This window comes from Schistocerca serialis, chromosome 4 (assembly GCF_023864345.2).
Source record: "Schistocerca serialis cubense isolate TAMUIC-IGC-003099 chromosome 4, iqSchSeri2.2, whole genome shotgun sequence".
NCBI classification, from domain to species: domain Eukaryota; kingdom Metazoa; phylum Arthropoda; class Insecta; order Orthoptera; family Acrididae; genus Schistocerca; species Schistocerca serialis.
In genome coordinates this window covers 36163161-36177266 of record NC_064641.1, presented here as the reverse complement: position 1 = coordinate 36177266, position 14106 = coordinate 36163161, and the positions used below count along the sequence as shown (strand labels likewise).

Here is a 14106-nt window from a genome sequence, read left to right as displayed (position 1 = left end):
GACAACGTACAACTTTGATCTTTCTCTTCCCTTGTTAGGAGTAAAATAATGAATAGTCAATTTCGAGCTGTGCGCCATGCCAGTCTGTAGGCGCAAATATGCTCGCAAACGGAGAACTGCACTGAGTCGAGATTCAGCACGAAATACGAGAGGAGACGGAGAAAACCTCACGCTTATCGAGCAAATCCGGTGTGGTCTAGTGGCTAGGATACCTGGCTTTCACCCAGGAGGCCCGGGTTCGATTCCCGGTACCGGAACGGAAGTTTTTGCGCACACAACGCTCCACGTTTTGGCCTTCGAACTGTCGTTTGTCGCCCACCTTCCGAAGCTTCGACCGAACGTAATCGGGGAAAACAGGCACATGATGCAATTACTGTCGGCACCGGAATAAAGGGAGAAGAGGCTCTGGTCCGCTGTTGGGCTGCTACCAGCGTCAGTGGGAAGTCGGTGAAGTCGCCAGTTGCGCCAGAAGCCAGAAATTACCGTAGTACGCCTACACACGCGTTCCAGTTATTTACATTGCTTGCAGCCGCTCCATCCACAACGAGCGTGAGCCCGGATAGCTCAGTCGGTAGAGCATTAGGCTTTTAACCTAAGGGTCCAGGGTTCAAGTCCCTGTCCGGGCGAAGATTTTAACGTTTCCGTAATGGCTCGTCTCGTAGCGATGGTAACCCTGCCGTAATCAGTGCACGGAGTTCGTTTCCTGTCAACATTCTGCGCAGACCGGTTTGATTCTTCACGATTCCAGGGAAACTTCAGTTACGAGCAGTCGTGGCCGAGTGGTTAAGGCGTCTGACTAGAAATCAGATTCCCTCTGGGAGCGTAGGTTCGAGTCCTACCGACTGCGTCGGTTTTTTTCTTTAAGAACAACTAGCAGAAAATTTCGCAGATTTCCTGTCGTTTTGGTACCTCTCCACACCTCGCCTCTCTCAGCCGTTTATAGTGCCTGTCCTTTTGATAAGGGCGAATTCCAAGCGTCAGCTTTCGCGTCAGCCGAGCAAAGTCGGGACAAGTCGGGACATACTACAGGATGGTCTGCGTGGAGCTACGACGAAAAAAACCTTCATTTAACAGCACGCGGCTCACATACTCATACGAAAAAACCAGCGCCACTTGCGGCGGCCGGGAATCGAACCCGGATCAACTGCTTGGAAGGCAACTATGCTCACCATTACACCACCACCGCACAGGCGCTGCTCGCAACGCCCCGCTGTGTCGGCTTCCTGCCCGCCAGCAGCGGCCCACGGTGATAGTAGCTGCAGGCGCTTTACGAGGTAGGAGGGTGCATCCACACGCATTCGGGTAGCGCCTCCACGCACGCTGCGTCTTTGGGCAAGACTAGCCGCCGCGGCCGCAAGGTTACTCACACGATAGAGATGAGCATTCGTTTTAAGGCAGTGTAGTGGAGCACTCCGCGTGTGTAGCACTTTTTTCGGTTGTATCCGACGTCGCTGGGTGGCAATCCCACTTTCCCCTGCAGAAAAGTACTCGGGAAGCACGGGCAGCTTGTCGAGCATCGGTGGTTCAATGGCATGTGCCTCAGCAGTGCAGTAGGCAGCGCGTAAGTCTCATAATCTTAAGGCTTGCCGGCACGATAGCTCAGCGTGTTCGGTCTGAGAGTTATCTGCCCTCTGTAATAAAAGACCGAGTCAACGATGAACATGAACGGGCGCCATCGGACGTCCGCCCCCAACAAATGCAACGAAAGAAATGAGAACAAAAAAAAATAAAATTGGTGAATGCTCGCTTAGCATGCGGACGGCCCGGGTTCGATTCCCGGCCGATGCATCGTTCTGCTGTTCTCGCTATAATGCTGCCGCGCCGATTCTTCGCCTGAGCTGCGTCAGCCTCAGGAATGTATAGCGGGATTCGCTGTGAGAAGAACCATACACGCAGCACGCAATAGACCGTACTTGAACGGTCGCGTGCTATTTCTGAACTCTGACGACGGCCTGGCCCAACAGGCCGCTGTGTTTAGGTGCCGCAAGGGCGATGTACTGTAACCTCGGGCAGTGCTGCGTTCCGTTGAAAAAGCTGCGGCAGCAGTTTAATCTAGCAAGTAGGGAAAGCACGTGTAGCAACACAACAGATTCTTGAGAAAGCGCAAACTGTCTATCTCTAATATGAGAGACTTACCAAGTTTCCTGTAACGTTACTTGCAACGTGCCTCGGTAGCGCAGTGGGTAGCGCGTAAGTCTCATAATCTTAAGGTCGTGAGTTCGATCCTCACCCGGGGCATTTAATTTGCTGTACATCAAGGCTGAATTAACGGCGTTGCTGTTGCTAGGGAACGAACTTAATTGTCGTTCGTTATCCACAAGGAGTCTACGCCCCAGCGTCAATATGTTTATTTCCAATTATGACAACGTACAACTTTGATCTTTCTCTTCCCTTGTTAGGAGTAAAATAATGAATAGTCAATTTCGAGCTGTGCGCCATGCCAGTCTGTAGGCGCAAATATGCTCGCAAACGGAGAACTGCACTGAGTCGAGATTCAGCACGAAATACGAGAGGAGACGGAGAAAACCTCACGCTTATCGAGCAAATCCGGTGTGGTCTAGTGGCTAGGATACCTGGCTTTCACCCAGGAGGCCCGGGTTCGATTCCCGGTACCGGAACGGAAGTTTTTGCGCACACAACGCTCCACGTTTTGGCCTTCGAACTGTCGTTTGTCGCCCACCTTCCGAAGCTTCGACCGAACGTAATCGGGGAAAACAGGCACATGATGCAATTACTGTCGGCACCGGAATAAAGGGAGAAGAGGCTCTGGTCCGCTGTTGGGCTGCTACCAGCGTCAGTGGGAAGTCGGTGAAGTCGCCAGTTGCGCCAGAAGCCAGAAATTACCGTAGTACGCCTACACACGCGTTCCAGTTATTTACATTGCTTGCAGCCGCTCCATCCACAACGAGCGTGAGCCCGGATAGCTCAGTCGGTAGAGCATTAGGCTTTTAACCTAAGGGTCCAGGGTTCAAGTCCCTGTCCGGGCGAAGATTTTAACGTTTCCGTAATGGCTCGTCTCGTAGCGATGGTAACCCTGCCGTAATCAGTGCACGGAGTTCGTTTCCTGTCAACATTCTGCGCAGACCGGTTTGATTCTTCACGATTCCAGGGAAACTTCAGTTACGAGCAGTCGTGGCCGAGTGGTTAAGGCGTCTGACTAGAAATCAGATTCCCTCTGGGAGCGTAGGTTCGAGTCCTACCGACTGCGTCGGTTTTTTTCTTTAAGAACAACTAGCAGAAAATTTCGCAGATTTCCTGTCGTTTTGGTACCTCTCCACACCTCGCCTCTCTCAGCCGTTTATAGTGCCTGTCCTTTTGATAAGGGCGAATTCCAAGCGTCAGCTTTCGCGTCAGCCGAGCAAAGTCGGGACAAGTCGGGACATACTACAGGATGGTCTGCGTGGAGCTACGACGAAAAAAACCTTCATTTAACAGCACGCGGCTCACATACTCATACGAAAAAACCAGCGCCACTTGCGGCGGCCGGGAATCGAACCCGGATCAACTGCTTGGAAGGCAACTATGCTCACCATTACACCACCACCGCACAGGCGCTGCTCGCAACGCCCCGCTGTGTCGGCTTCCTGCCCGCCAGCAGCGGCCCACGGTGATAGTAGCTGCAGGCGCTTTACGAGGTAGGAGGGTGCATCCACACGCATTCGGGTAGCGCCTCCACGCACGCTGCGTCTTTGGGCAAGACTAGCCGCCGCGGCCGCAAGGTTACTCACACGATAGAGATGAGCATTCGTTTTAAGGCAGTGTAGTGGAGCACTCCGCGTGTGTAGCACTTTTTTCGGTTGTATCCGACGTCGCTGGGTGGCAATCCCACTTTCCCCTGCAGAAAAGTACTCGGGAAGCACGGGCAGCTTGTCGAGCATCGGTGGTTCAATGGCATGTGCCTCAGCAGTGCAGTAGGCAGCGCGTAAGTCTCATAATCTTAAGGCTTGCCGGCACGATAGCTCAGCGTGTTCGGTCTGAGAGTTATCTGCCCTCTGTAATAAAAGACCGAGTCAACGATGAACATGAACGGGCGCCATCGGACGTCCGCCCCCAACAAATGCAACGAAAGAAATGAGAACAAAAAAAAAAAAATTGGTGAATGCTCGCTTAGCATGCGGACGGCCCGGGTTCGATTCCCGGCCGATGCATCGTTCTGCTGTTCTCGCTATAATGCTGCCGCGCCGATTCTTCGCCTGAGCTGCGTCAGCCTCAGGAATGTATAGCGGGATTCGCTGTGAGAAGAACCATACACGCAGCACGCAATAGACCGTACTTGAACGGTCGCGTGCTATTTCTGAACTCTGACGACGGCCTGGCCCAACAGGCCGCTGTGTTTAGGTGCCGCAAGGGCGATGTACTGTAACCTCGGGCAGTGCTGCGTTCCGTTGAAAAAGCTGCGGCAGCAGTTTAATCTAGCAAGTAGGGAAAGCACGTGTAGCAACACAACAGATTCTTGAGAAAGCGCAAACTGTCTATCTCTAATATGAGAGACTTACCAAGTTTCCTGTAACGTTACTTGCAACGTGCCTCGGTAGCGCAGTAGGTAGCGCGTAAGTGTCATAATCTTAAGGTCGTGAGTTCGATCCTCACCCGGGGCATTTAATTTGCTGTACATCAAGGCTGAATTAACGGCGTTGCTGTTGCTAGGGAACGAACTTAATTGTCGTTCGTTATCCACAAGGAGTCTACGCCCCAGCGTCAATATGTTTATTTCCAATTATGACAACGTACAACTTTGATCTTTCTCTTCCCTTGTTAGGAGTAAAATAATGAATAGTCAATTTCGAGCTGTGCGCCATGCCAGTCTGTAGGCGCAAATATGCTCGCAAACGGAGAACTGCACTGAGTCGAGATTCAGCACGAAATACGAGAGGAGACGGAGAAAACCTCACGCTTATCGAGCAAATCCGGTGTGGTCTAGTGGCTAGGATACCTGGCTTTCACCCAGGAGGCCCGGGTTCGATTCCCGGTACCGGAACGGAAGTTTTTGCGCACACAACGCTCCACGTTTTGGCCTTCGAACTGTCGTTTGTCGCCCACCTTCCGAAGCTTCGACCGAACGTAATCGGGGAAAACAGGCACATGATGCAATTACTGTCGGCACCGGAATAAAGGGAGAAGAGGCTCTGGTCCGCTGTTGGGCTGCTACCAGCGTCAGTGGGAAGTCGGTGAAGTCGCCAGTTGCGCCAGAAGCCAGAAATTACCGTAGTACGCCTACACACGCGTTCCAGTTATTTACATTGCTTGCAGCCGCTCCATCCACAACGAGCGTGAGCCCGGATAGCTCAGTCGGTAGAGCATTAGGCTTTTAACCTAAGGGTCCAGGGTTCAAGTCCCTGTCCGGGCGAAGATTTTAACGTTTCCGTAATGGCTCGTCTCGTAGCGATGGTAACCCTGCCGTAATCAGTGCACGGAGTTCGTTTCCTGTCAACATTCTGCGCAGACCGGTTTGATTCTTCACGATTCCAGGGAAACTTCAGTTACGAGCAGTCGTGGCCGAGTGGTTAAGGCGTCTGACTAGAAATCAGATTCCCTCTGGGAGCGTAGGTTCGAGTCCTACCGACTGCGTCGGTTTTTTTCTTTAAGAACAACGAGCAGAAAATTTCGCAGATTGCCTGTCGTTTTGGTACCTCTCCACACCTCGCCTCTCTCAGCCGTTTATAGTGCCTGTCCTTTTGATAAGGGCGAATTCCAAGCGTCAGCTTTCGCGTCAGCCGAGCAAAGTCGGGACAAGTCGGGACATACTACAGGATGGTCTGCGTGGAGCTACGACGAAAAAAACCTTCATTTAACAGCACGCGGCTCACATACTCATACGAAAAAACCAGCGCCACTTGCGGCGGCCGGGAATCGAACCCGGATCAACTGCTTGGAAGGCAACTATGCTCACCATTACACCACCACCGCACAGGCGCTGCTCGCAACGCCCCGCTGTGTCGGCTTCCTGCCCGCCAGCAGCGGCCCACGGTGATAGTAGCTGCAGGCGCTTTACGAGGTAGGAGGGTGCATCCACACGCATTCGGGTAGCGCCTCCACGCACGCTGCGTCTTTGGGCAAGACTAGCCGCCGCGGCCGCAAGGTTACTCACACGATAGAGATGAGCATTCGTTTTAAGGCAGTGTAGTGGAGCACTCCGCGTGTGCAGCACTTTTTTCGGTTGTATCCGACGTCGCTGGGTGGCAATCCCACTTTCCCCTGCAGAAAAGTACTCGGGAAGCACGGGCAGCTTGTCGAGCATCGGTGGTTCAATGGCATGTGCCTCAGCAGTGCAGTAGGCAGCGCGTAAGTCTCATAATCTTAAGGCTTGCCGGCACGATAGCTCAGCGTGTTCGGTCTGAGAGTTATCTGCCCTCTGTAATAAAAGACCGAGTCAACGATGAACATGAACGGGCGCCATCGGACGTCCGCCCCCAACAAATGCAACGAAAGAAATGAGAACAAAAAAAAATAAAATTGGTGAATGCTCGCTTAGCATGCGGACGGCCCGGGTTCGATTCCCGGCCGATGCATCGTTCTGCTGTTCTCGCTATAATGCTGCCGCGCCGATTCTTCGCCTGAGCTGCGTCAGCCTCAGGAATGTATAGCGGGATTCGCTGTGAGAAGAACCATACACGCAGCACGCAATAGACCGTACTTGAACGGTCGCGTGCTATTTCTGAACTCTGACGACGGCCTGGCCCAACAGGCCGCTGTGTTTAGGTGCCGCAAGGGCGATGTACTGTAACCTCGGGCAGTGCTGCGTTCCGTTGAAAAAGCTGCGGCAGCAGTTTAATCTAGCAAGTAGGGAAAGCACGTGTAGCAACACAACAGATTCTTGAGAAAGCGCAAACTGTCTATCTCTAATATGAGAGACTTACCAAGTTTCCTGTAACGTTACTTGCAACGTGCCTCGGTAGCGCAGTAGGTAGCGCGTAAGTCTCGTAATCTTAAGGTCGTGAGTTCGATCCTCACCCGGGGCATTTAATTTGCTGTACATCAAGGCTGAATTAACGGCGTTGCTGTTGCTAGGGAACGAACTTAATTGTCGTTCGTTATCCACAAGGAGTCTACGCCCCAGCGTCAATATGTTTATTTCCAATTATGACAACGTACAACTTTGATCTTTCTCTTCCCTTGTTAGGAGTAAAATAATGAATAGTCAATTTCGAGCTGTGCGCCATGCCAGTCTGTAGGCGCAAATATGCTCGCAAACGGAGAACTGCACTGAGTCGAGATTCAGCACGAAATACGAGAGGAGACGGAGAAAACCTCACGCTTATCGAGCAAATCCGGTGTGGTCTAGTGGCTAGGATACCTGGCTTTCACCCAGGAGGCCCGGGTTCGATTCCCGGTACCGGAACGGAAGTTTTTGCGCACACAACGCTCCACGTTTTGGCCTTCGAACTGTCGTTTGTCGCCCACCTTCCGAAGCTTCGACCGAACGTAATCGGGGAAAACAGGCACATGATGCAATTACTGTCGGCACCGGAATAAAGGGAGAAGAGGCTCTGGTCCGCTGTTGGGCTGCTACCAGCGTCAGTGGGAAGTCGGTGAAGTCGCCAGTTGCGCCAGAAGCCAGAAATTACCGTAGTACGCCTACACACGCGTTCCAGTTATTTACATTGCTTGCAGCCGCTCCATCCACAACGAGCGTGAGCCCGGATAGCTCAGTCGGTAGAGCATTAGGCTTTTAACCTAAGGGTCCAGGGTTCAAGTCCCTGTCCGGGCGAAGATTTTAACGTTTCCGTAATGGCTCGTCTCGTAGCGATGGTAACCCTGCCGTAATCAGTGCACGGAGTTCGTTTCCTGTCAACATTCTGCGCAGACCGGTTTGATTCTTCACGATTCCAGGGAAACTTCAGTTACGAGCAGTCGTGGCCGAGTGGTTAAGGCGTCTGACTAGAAATCAGATTCCCTCTGGGAGCGTAGGTTCGAGTCCTACCGACTGCGTCGGTTTTTTTCTTTAAGAACAACGAGCAGAAAATTTCGCAGATTGCCTGTCGTTTTGGTACCTCTCCACACCTCGCCTCTCTCAGCCGTTTATAGTGCCTGTCCTTTTGATAAGGGCGAATTCCAAGCGTCAGCTTTCGCGTCAGCCGAGCAAAGTCGGGACAAGTCGGGACATACTACAGGATGGTCTGCGTGGAGCTACGACGAAAAAAACCTTCATTTAACAGCACGCGGCTCACATACTCATACGAAAAAACCAGCGCCACTTGCGGCGGCCGGGAATCGAACCCGGATCAACTGCTTGGAAGGCAACTATGCTCACCATTACACCACCACCGCACAGGCGCTGCTCGCAACGCCCCGCTGTGTCGGCTTCCTGCCCGCCAGCAGCGGCCCACGGTGATAGTAGCTGCAGGCGCTTTACGAGGTAGGAGGGTGCATCCACACGCATTCGGGTAGCGCCTCCACGCACGCTGCGTCTTTGGGCAAGACTAGCCGCCGCGGCCGCAAGGTTACTCACACGATAGAGATGAGCATTCGTTTTAAGGCAGTGTAGTGGAGCACTCCGCGTGTGTAGCACTTTTTTCGGTTGTATCCGACGTCGCTGGGTGGCAATCCCACTTTCCCCTGCAGAAAAGTACTCGGGAAGCACGGGCAGCTTGTCGAGCATCGGTGGTTCAATGGCATGTGCCTCAGCAGTGCAGTAGGCAGCGCGTAAGTCTCATAATCTTAAGGCTTGCCGGCACGATAGCTCAGCGTGTTCGGTCTGAGAGTTATCTGCCCTCTGTAATAAAAGACCGAGTCAACGATGAACATGAACGGGCGCCATCGGACGTCCGCCCCCAACAAATGCAACGAAAGAAATGAGAACAAAAAAAAATAAAATTGGTGAATGCTCGCTTAGCATGCGGACGGCCCGGGTTCGATTCCCGGCCGATGCATCGTTCTGCTGTTCTCGCTATAATGCTGCCGCGCCGATTCTTCGCCTGAGCTGCGTCAGCCTCAGGAATGTATAGCGGGATTCGCTGTGAGAAGAACCATACACGCAGCACGCAATAGACCGTACTTGAACGGTCGCGTGCTATTTCTGAACTCTGACGACGGCCTGGCCCAACAGGCCGCTGTGTTCAGGTGCCGCAAGGGCGATGTACTGTAACCTCGGGCAGTGCTGCGTTCCGTTGAAAAAGCTGCGGCAGCAGTTTAATCTAGCAAGTAGGGAAAGCACGTGTAGCAACACAACAGATTCTTGAGAAAGCGCAAACTGTCTATCTCTAATATGAGAGACTTACCAAGTTTCCTGTAACGTTACTTGCAACGTGCCTCGGTAGCGCAGTAGGTAGCGCGTAAGTGTCATAATCTTAAGGTCGTGAGTTCGATCCTCACCCGGGGCATTTAATTTGCTGTACATCAAGGCTGAATTAACGGCGTTGCTGTTGCTAGGGAACGAACTTAATTGTCGTTCGTTATCCACAAGGAGTCTACGCCCCAGCGTCAATATGTTTATTTCCAATTATGACAACGTACAACTTTGATCTTTCTCTTCCCTTGTTAGGAGTAAAATAATGAATAGTCAATTTCGAGCTGTGCGCCATGCCAGTCTGTAGGCGCAAATATGCTCGCAAACGGAGAACTGCACTGAGTCGAGATTCAGCACGAAATACGAGAGGAGACGGAGAAAACCTCACGCTTATCGAGCAAATCCGGTGTGGTCTAGTGGCTAGGATACCTGGCTTTCACCCAGGAGGCCCGGGTTCGATTCCCGGTACCGGAACGGAAGTTTTTGCGCACACAACGCTCCACGTTTTGGCCTTCGAACTGTCGTTTGTCGCCCACCTTCCGAAGCTTCGACCGAACGTAATCGGGGAAAACAGGCACATGATGCAATTACTGTCGGCACCGGAATAAAGGGAGAAGAGGCTCTGGTCCGCTGTTGGGCTGCTACCAGCGTCAGTGGGAAGTCGGTGAAGTCGCCAGTTGCGCCAGAAGCCAGAAATTACCGTAGTACGCCTACACACGCGTTCCAGTTATTTACATTGCTTGCAGCCGCTCCATCCACAACGAGCGTGAGCCCGGATAGCTCAGTCGGTAGAGCATTAGGCTTTTAACCTAAGGGTCCAGGGTTCAAGTCCCTGTCCGGGCGAAGATTTTAACGTTTCCGTAATGGCTCGTCTCGTAGCGATGGTAACCCTGCCGTAATCAGTGCACGGAGTTCGTTTCCTGTCAACATTCTGCGCAGACCGGTTTGATTCTTCACGATTCCAGGGAAACTTCAGTTACGAGCAGTCGTGGCCGAGTGGTTAAGGCGTCTGACTAGAAATCAGATTCCCTCTGGGAGCGTAGGTTCGAGTCCTACCGACTGCGTCGGTTTTTTTCTTTAAGAACAACGAGCAGAAAATTTCGCAGATTGCCTGTCGTTTTGGTACCTCTCCACACCTCGCCTCTCTCAGCCGTTTATAGTGCCTGTCCTTTTGATAAGGGCGAATTCCAAGCGTCAGCTTTCGCGTCAGCCGAGCAAAGTCGGGACAAGTCGGGACATACTACAGGATGGTCTGCGTGGAGCTACGACGAAAAAAACCTTCATTTAACAGCACGCGGCTCACATACTCATACGAAAAAACCAGCGCCACTTGCGGCGGCCGGGAATCGAACCCGGATCAACTGCTTGGAAGGCAACTATGCTCACCATTACACCACCACCGCACAGGCGCTGCTCGCAACGCCCCGCTGTGTCGGCTTCCTGCCCGCCAGCAGCGGCCCACGGTGATAGTAGCTGCAGGCGCTTTACGAGGTAGGAGGGTGCATCCACACGCATTCGGGTAGCGCCTCCACGCACGCTGCGTCTTTGGGCAAGACTAGCCGCCGCGGCCGCAAGGTTACTCACACGATAGAGATGAGCATTCGTTTTAAGGCAGTGTAGTGGAGCACTCCGCGTGTGTAGCACTTTTTTCGGTTGTATCCGACGTCGCTGGGTGGCAATCCCACTTTCCCCTGCAGAAAAGTACTCGGGAAGCACGGGCAGCTTGTCGAGCATCGGTGGTTCAATGGCATGTGCCTCAGCAGTGCAGTAGGCAGCGCGTAAGTCTCATAATCTTAAGGCTTGCCGGCACGATAGCTCAGCGTGTTCGGTCTGAGAGTTATCTGCCCTCTGTAATAAAAGACCGAGTCAACGATGAACATGAACGGGCGCCATCGGACGTCCGCCCCCAACAAATGCAACGAAAGAAATGAGAACAAAAAAAAAAAAAATTGGTGAATGCTCGCTTAGCATGCGGACGGCCCGGGTTCGATTCCCGGCCGATGCATCGTTCTGCTGTTCTCGCTATAATGCTGCCGCGCCGATTCTTCGCCTGAGCTGCGTCAGCCTCAGGAATGTATAGCGGGATTCGCTGTGAGAAGAACCATACACGCAGCACGCAATAGACCGTACTTGAACGGTCGCGTGCTATTTCTGAACTCTGACGACGGCCTGGCCCAACAGGCCGCTGTGTTTAGGTGCCGCAAGGGCGATGTACTGTAACCTCGGGCAGTGCTGCGTTCCGTTGAAAAAGCTGCGGCAGCAGTTTAATCTAGCAAGTAGGGAAAGCACGTGTAGCAACACAACAGATTCTTGAGAAAGCGCAAACTGTCTATCTCTAATATGAGAGACTTACCAAGTTTCCTGTAACGTTACTTGCAACGTGCCTCGGTAGCGCAGTAGGTAGCGCGTAAGTCTCATAATCTTAAGGTCGTGAGTTCGATCCTCACCCGGGGCATTTAATTTGCTGTACATCAAGGCTGAATTAACGGCGTTGCTGTTGCTAGGGAACGAACTTAATTGTCGTTCGTTATCCACAAGGAGTCTACGCCCCAGCGTCAATATGTTTATTTCCAATTATGACAACGTACAACTTTGATCTTTCTCTTCCCTTGTTAGGAGTAAAATAATGAATAGTCAATTTCGAGCTGTGCGCCATGCCAGTCTGTAGGCGCAAATATGCTCGCAAACGGAGAACTGCACTGAGTCGAGATTCAGCACGAAATACGAGAGGAGACGGAGAAAACCTCACGCTTATCGAGCAAATCCGGTGTGGTCTAGTGGCTAGGATACCTGGCTTTCACCCAGGAGGCCCGGGTTCGATTCCCGGTACCGGAACGGAAGTTTTTGCGCACACAACGCTCCACGTTTTGGCCTTCGAACTGTCGTTTGTCGCCCACCTTCCGAAGCTTCGACCGAACGTAATCGGGGAAAACAGGCACATGATGCAATTACTGTCGGCACCGGAATAAAGGGAGAAGAGGCTCTGGTCCGCTGTTGGGCTGCTACCAGCGTCAGTGGGAAGTCGGTGAAGTCGCCAGTTGCGCCAGAAGCCAGAAATTACCGTAGTACGCCTACACACGCGTTCCAGTTATTTACATTGCTTGCAGCCGCTCCATCCACAACGAGCGTGAGCCCGGATAGCTCAGTCGGTAGAGCATTAGGCTTTTAACCTAAGGGTCCAGGGTTCAAGTCCCTGTCCGGGCGAAGATTTTAACGTTTCCGTAATGGCTCGTCTCGTAGCGATGGTAACCCTGCCGTAATCAGTGCACGGAGTTCGTTTCCTGTCAACATTCTGCGCAGACCGGTTTGATTCTTCACGATTCCAGGGAAACTTCAGTTACGAGCAGTCGTGGCCGAGTGGTTAAGGCGTCTGACTAGAAATCAGATTCCCTCTGGGAGCGTAGGTTCGAGTCCTACCGACTGCGTCGGTTTTTTTCTTTAAGAACAACGAGCAGAAAATTTCGCAGATTGCCTGTCGTTTTGGTACCTCTCCACACCTCGCCTCTCTCAGCCGTTTATAGTGCCTGTCCTTTTGATAAGGGCGAATTCCAAGCGTCAGCTTTCGCGTCAGCCGAGCAAAGTCGGGACAAGTCGGGACATACTACAGGATGGTCTGCGTGGAGCTACGACGAAAAAAACCTTCATTTAACAGCACGCGGCTCACATACTCATACGAAAAAACCAGCGCCACTTGCGGCGGCCGGGAATCGAACCCGGATCAACTGCTTGGAAGGCAACTATGCTCACCATTACACCACCACCGCACAGGCGCTGCTCGCAACGCCCCGCTGTGTCGGCTTCCTGCCCGCCAGCAGCGGCCCACGGTGATAGTAGCTGCAGGCGCTTTACGAGGTAGGAGGGTGCATCCACACGCATTCGGGTAGCGCCTCCACGCACGCTGCGTCTTTGGGCAAGACTAGCCGCCGCGGCCGCAAGGTTACTCACACGATAGAGATGAGCATTCGTTTTAAGGCAGTGTAGTGGAGCACTCCGCGTGTGTAGCACTTTTTTCGGTTGTATCCGACGTCGCTGGGTGGCAATCCCACTTTCCCCTGCAGAAAAGTACTCGGGAAGCACGGGCAGCTTGTCGAGCATCGGTGGTTCAATGGCATGTGCCTCAGCAGTGCAGTAGGCAGCGCGTAAGTCTCATAATCTTAAGGCTTGCCGGCACGATAGCTCAGCGTGTTCGGTCTGAGAGTTATCTGCCCTCTGTAATAAAAGACCGAGTCAACGATGAACATGAACGGGCGCCATCGGACGTCCGCCCCCAACAAATGCAACGAAAGAAATGAGAACAAAAAAAAATAAAATTGGTGAATGCTCGCTTAGCATGCGGACGGCCCGGGTTCGATTCCCGGCCGATGCATCGTTCTGCTGTTCTCGCTATAATGCTGCCGCGCCGATTCTTCGCCTGAGCTGCGTCAGCCTCAGGAATGTATAGCGGGATTCGCTGTGAGAAGAACCATACACGCAGCACGCAATAGACCGTACTTGAACGGTCGCGTGCTATTTCTGAACTCTGACGACGGCCTGGCCCAACAGGCCGCTGTGTTCAGGTGCCGCAAGGGCGATGTACTGTAACCTCGGGCAGTGCTGCGTTCCGTTGAAAAAGCTGCGGCAGCAGTTTAATCTAGCAAGTAGGGAAAGCACGTGTAGCAACACAACAGATTCTTGAGAAAGCGCAAACTGTCTATCTCTAATATGAGAGACTTACCAAGTTTCCTGTAACGTTACTTGCAACGTGCCTCGGTAGCGCAGTAGGTAGCGCGTAAGTGTCATAATCTTAAGGTCGTGAGTTCGATCCTCACCCGGGGCATTTAATTTGCTGTACATCAAGGCTGAATTAACGGCGTTGCTGTTGCTAGGGAACGAACTTAATT

At 52.6% G+C, this 14106-nt stretch overlaps 30 non-coding genes across 30 annotated transcripts; 24 read left to right on the top strand and 6 right to left on the bottom strand.

Moving 5' to 3' along the window:
* Positions 1-185: 185 nt before the first annotated feature.
* Positions 186-257, top strand: Trnae-uuc (transfer RNA glutamic acid (anticodon UUC)). Its single transcript has one exon. It is a non-coding gene; the product is annotated as a tRNA-Glu (tRNA).
* Positions 258-553: 296 nt separating this feature from the next.
* Positions 554-626, top strand: Trnak-uuu (transfer RNA lysine (anticodon UUU)). The gene has a single exon. It is a non-coding gene; the product is annotated as a tRNA-Lys (tRNA).
* Positions 627-765: 139 nt separating this feature from the next.
* Trnas-aga (transfer RNA serine (anticodon AGA)) lies at positions 766-847 on the top strand. The gene has a single exon. It is a non-coding gene; the product is annotated as a tRNA-Ser (tRNA).
* A 267-nt stretch (positions 848-1114) lies between these two features.
* Trnag-ucc (transfer RNA glycine (anticodon UCC)) lies at positions 1115-1186 on the bottom strand. Its single transcript has one exon. It is a non-coding gene; the product is annotated as a tRNA-Gly (tRNA).
* Positions 1187-2165: 979 nt separating this feature from the next.
* Trnam-cau (transfer RNA methionine (anticodon CAU)) lies at positions 2166-2238 on the top strand. The gene has a single exon. It is a non-coding gene; the product is annotated as a tRNA-Met (tRNA).
* A 308-nt stretch (positions 2239-2546) lies between these two features.
* Positions 2547-2618, top strand: Trnae-uuc (transfer RNA glutamic acid (anticodon UUC)). Its single transcript has one exon. It is a non-coding gene; the product is annotated as a tRNA-Glu (tRNA).
* A 296-nt stretch (positions 2619-2914) lies between these two features.
* Trnak-uuu (transfer RNA lysine (anticodon UUU)) lies at positions 2915-2987 on the top strand. Its single transcript has one exon. It is a non-coding gene; the product is annotated as a tRNA-Lys (tRNA).
* A 139-nt stretch (positions 2988-3126) lies between these two features.
* On the top strand, positions 3127-3208 carry Trnas-aga (transfer RNA serine (anticodon AGA)). The gene has a single exon. It is a non-coding gene; the product is annotated as a tRNA-Ser (tRNA).
* Positions 3209-3475: 267 nt separating this feature from the next.
* On the bottom strand, positions 3476-3547 carry Trnag-ucc (transfer RNA glycine (anticodon UCC)). Its single transcript has one exon. It is a non-coding gene; the product is annotated as a tRNA-Gly (tRNA).
* A 978-nt stretch (positions 3548-4525) lies between these two features.
* On the top strand, positions 4526-4598 carry Trnam-cau (transfer RNA methionine (anticodon CAU)). The gene has a single exon. It is a non-coding gene; the product is annotated as a tRNA-Met (tRNA).
* Positions 4599-4906: 308 nt separating this feature from the next.
* Positions 4907-4978, top strand: Trnae-uuc (transfer RNA glutamic acid (anticodon UUC)). Its single transcript has one exon. It is a non-coding gene; the product is annotated as a tRNA-Glu (tRNA).
* Positions 4979-5274: 296 nt separating this feature from the next.
* Trnak-uuu (transfer RNA lysine (anticodon UUU)) lies at positions 5275-5347 on the top strand. Its single transcript has one exon. It is a non-coding gene; the product is annotated as a tRNA-Lys (tRNA).
* Positions 5348-5486: 139 nt separating this feature from the next.
* Trnas-aga (transfer RNA serine (anticodon AGA)) lies at positions 5487-5568 on the top strand. The gene has a single exon. It is a non-coding gene; the product is annotated as a tRNA-Ser (tRNA).
* A 267-nt stretch (positions 5569-5835) lies between these two features.
* Positions 5836-5907, bottom strand: Trnag-ucc (transfer RNA glycine (anticodon UCC)). Its single transcript has one exon. It is a non-coding gene; the product is annotated as a tRNA-Gly (tRNA).
* A 979-nt stretch (positions 5908-6886) lies between these two features.
* On the top strand, positions 6887-6959 carry Trnat-cgu (transfer RNA threonine (anticodon CGU)). Its single transcript has one exon. It is a non-coding gene; the product is annotated as a tRNA-Thr (tRNA).
* Positions 6960-7267: 308 nt separating this feature from the next.
* Trnae-uuc (transfer RNA glutamic acid (anticodon UUC)) lies at positions 7268-7339 on the top strand. The gene has a single exon. It is a non-coding gene; the product is annotated as a tRNA-Glu (tRNA).
* Positions 7340-7635: 296 nt separating this feature from the next.
* On the top strand, positions 7636-7708 carry Trnak-uuu (transfer RNA lysine (anticodon UUU)). The gene has a single exon. It is a non-coding gene; the product is annotated as a tRNA-Lys (tRNA).
* Positions 7709-7847: 139 nt separating this feature from the next.
* Trnas-aga (transfer RNA serine (anticodon AGA)) lies at positions 7848-7929 on the top strand. Its single transcript has one exon. It is a non-coding gene; the product is annotated as a tRNA-Ser (tRNA).
* Positions 7930-8196: 267 nt separating this feature from the next.
* On the bottom strand, positions 8197-8268 carry Trnag-ucc (transfer RNA glycine (anticodon UCC)). The gene has a single exon. It is a non-coding gene; the product is annotated as a tRNA-Gly (tRNA).
* Positions 8269-9247: 979 nt separating this feature from the next.
* Trnam-cau (transfer RNA methionine (anticodon CAU)) lies at positions 9248-9320 on the top strand. The gene has a single exon. It is a non-coding gene; the product is annotated as a tRNA-Met (tRNA).
* Positions 9321-9628: 308 nt separating this feature from the next.
* On the top strand, positions 9629-9700 carry Trnae-uuc (transfer RNA glutamic acid (anticodon UUC)). Its single transcript has one exon. It is a non-coding gene; the product is annotated as a tRNA-Glu (tRNA).
* Positions 9701-9996: 296 nt separating this feature from the next.
* Trnak-uuu (transfer RNA lysine (anticodon UUU)) lies at positions 9997-10069 on the top strand. The gene has a single exon. It is a non-coding gene; the product is annotated as a tRNA-Lys (tRNA).
* A 139-nt stretch (positions 10070-10208) lies between these two features.
* Trnas-aga (transfer RNA serine (anticodon AGA)) lies at positions 10209-10290 on the top strand. The gene has a single exon. It is a non-coding gene; the product is annotated as a tRNA-Ser (tRNA).
* Positions 10291-10557: 267 nt separating this feature from the next.
* Positions 10558-10629, bottom strand: Trnag-ucc (transfer RNA glycine (anticodon UCC)). The gene has a single exon. It is a non-coding gene; the product is annotated as a tRNA-Gly (tRNA).
* Positions 10630-11608: 979 nt separating this feature from the next.
* Positions 11609-11681, top strand: Trnam-cau (transfer RNA methionine (anticodon CAU)). Its single transcript has one exon. It is a non-coding gene; the product is annotated as a tRNA-Met (tRNA).
* A 308-nt stretch (positions 11682-11989) lies between these two features.
* Trnae-uuc (transfer RNA glutamic acid (anticodon UUC)) lies at positions 11990-12061 on the top strand. The gene has a single exon. It is a non-coding gene; the product is annotated as a tRNA-Glu (tRNA).
* A 296-nt stretch (positions 12062-12357) lies between these two features.
* On the top strand, positions 12358-12430 carry Trnak-uuu (transfer RNA lysine (anticodon UUU)). Its single transcript has one exon. It is a non-coding gene; the product is annotated as a tRNA-Lys (tRNA).
* A 139-nt stretch (positions 12431-12569) lies between these two features.
* Trnas-aga (transfer RNA serine (anticodon AGA)) lies at positions 12570-12651 on the top strand. The gene has a single exon. It is a non-coding gene; the product is annotated as a tRNA-Ser (tRNA).
* A 267-nt stretch (positions 12652-12918) lies between these two features.
* Positions 12919-12990, bottom strand: Trnag-ucc (transfer RNA glycine (anticodon UCC)). The gene has a single exon. It is a non-coding gene; the product is annotated as a tRNA-Gly (tRNA).
* Positions 12991-13969: 979 nt separating this feature from the next.
* On the top strand, positions 13970-14042 carry Trnam-cau (transfer RNA methionine (anticodon CAU)). Its single transcript has one exon. It is a non-coding gene; the product is annotated as a tRNA-Met (tRNA).
* The last annotated feature ends 64 nt before the right edge of the window (positions 14043-14106 follow it).